A 2500-nucleotide genomic window follows, 5' to 3' on the forward strand; every position below is an offset into this window, starting at 1 on the left:
GTGCCTTAACCTAACCCATGTTGTGCCTTAACCTAACCTATGTTGTGCCTTAACCTAACCTATGTTGTGCCTTAACCTAACCTATGTTGTGCCTTAACCTAACCTATGTTGTGCCTTAACCTAACCCATGTTGTGCCTTAACCTAACCCATGTTGTGCCTTAACCTAACCCATGTTGTGCCTTAACCTAACCCATGTTGTGCCTTAACCTAACCCATGTTGTGCCTTAACCTAACCCATGTTGTGCCTTAACCTAACCCATGTTGTGCCTTAACCTAACCCATGTTGTGCCTTAACCTAACCCATGTTGTGCCTTAACCTAACCCATGTTGTGCCTTAACCTAACCCATGTTGTGCCTTAACCTAACCCATGTTGTGCCTTAACCTAACCCATGTTGTGCCTTAACCTAACCCATGTTGTGCCTTAACCTAACCCATGTTGTGCCTTAACCTAACCCATGTTGTGCCTTAACCTAACCCATGTTGTGCCTTAACCTAACCCATGTTGTGCCTTAACCTAACCCATGTTGTGCCTTAACCTAACCCATGTTGTGCCTTAACCTAACCCATGTTGTGCCTTAACCTAACCCATGTTGTGCCTTAACCTAACCCATGTTGTGCCTTAACCTAACCTATGTTGTGCCTTAACCTAACCCATGTTGTGCCTTAACCTAACCCATGTTGTGCCTTAACCTAACCCATGTTGTGCCTTAACCTAACCCATGTTGTGCCTTAACCTAACCCATGTTGTGCCTTAACCTAACCCATGTTGTGCCTTAACCTAACCCATGTTGTGCCTTAACCTAACCCATGTTGTGCCTTAACCTAACCCATGTTGTGCCTTAACCTAACCCATGTTGTGCCTTAACCTAACCCATGTTGTGCCTTAACCTAACCCATGTTGTGCCTTAACCTAACCCATGTTGTGCCTTAACCTAACCCATGTTGTGCCTTAACCTAACCCATGTTGTGCCTTAACCTAACCCATGTTGTGCCTTAACCTAACCCATGTTGTGCCTTAACCTAACCCATGTCGTGCCTTAACCTAACCCATGTCGTGCCTTAACCTAACCCACGTCGTGCCTTAACCTAACCCACGTCGTGCCTTAACCTAACCCACGTCGTGCCTTAACCTAACCCACGTCGTGCCTTAACCTAACCCACGTCGTGCCTTAACCTAACCCACGTCGTGCCTTAACCTAACCCACGTCGTGCCTTAACCTAACCCACGTCGTGCCTTAACCTAACCCACGTCGTGCCTTAACCTAACCCACGTTGTCGCCTAACGTAACCCACGTTGTCGCCTAACGTAACCCACGTTGTCGCCTAAACCTGCTCTGTAATTGTTATACGACTCGTTCAATTAGTGTAGTGTTGCCCACCCGCAACCCTCGCAATATAGTTCGCTACTCGCACTCCCCGCTCCCCTGTGTATCGCTTCATGTTAAACACCTTGCAAGTCTTGCTCACTTTCCACATGCTCCTGCTGTACACTGTAATGTGGATGGCAGCAGGACGTACATGCCGCCCCTCCCCACGTCCCCACCTTGCCCCCTGCCTTCGCAAGCTGGTTGGTGAGAACTTTGCATGTTCAATGCCCTCCGCATGCGACGTACTCAGGCTACGTTGTGGTGCGGCCTGTGTCAACTGTCCGCTAATGTCGTACGCGTAAACCACAATCTGTACTGCACATTCGTCCTTATGTACTGAATGATACATCGTGGCACATGTGTGACCGTACAACGACTGCGCCCAAAAACGGCGGACCATACAGTGCAAATATTGTGCACGCAGCTACGTGTCGTCTCCCTATGAGAGCTGGATTGCAGTGTGGTACGCCATAGAGACGTGTGGGAGGAACGGACGCCGTGGATGGCGATCAGCATGAGCTGTCTGTTGATGTATTCGGACCTAGTCGTCTCTCCTCACACACCGTGATGGCATGGTGCACCGCGTTCCATATCTGCGACATGCTACAGAGGCCGGTTGACAGTCGTTCGAGCAATGGACATCGCATACGTACGGGGGCCACCTTCCACGTATTGTCTAGGCGTGCACATTTTGTTGCGTGTATGTGGGCAGACGTAGTGTGGCGTGACACCTGACACAGGCATGCAATAATCGTGGAAGTTGCAAATGGCGATGGACGCCTGCGTTTTCTGGTGAAGTTACGCAAATGAACAAATGGTAACCTGTTGTGGTGCGGTTGTTCTCGCTAGGGGTGAATCGGTGATGGCGACGATAGGTTGAGGTACTAACCGGTTGTTCCAGCGATACCCACCATGCCGACGAAACTGAACGGCATCTGGGTGTGAAGCGATACGCGGCGGTGGCTGGGTGGGACCGTCCCCGGCCGGTGAGGGGGCGCCTCCCGGCGTGCTGGCCGCGCGGTGCGTGGGCGCACGCGCTACAGCCGGCTGGTGGGGGCGGCCAGTGGCAGGCGCGCCGGCCGACGGACGCGGCAGGCGTCGCAGCTGCGCGCCGGCGCACCCTGCGCGCGG

Source organism: Schistocerca piceifrons, unplaced genomic scaffold, assembly GCF_021461385.2.
Source record: "Schistocerca piceifrons isolate TAMUIC-IGC-003096 unplaced genomic scaffold, iqSchPice1.1 HiC_scaffold_1206, whole genome shotgun sequence".
In the NCBI taxonomy this organism is placed as follows: Eukaryota; Metazoa; Arthropoda; class Insecta; order Orthoptera; family Acrididae; genus Schistocerca; species Schistocerca piceifrons.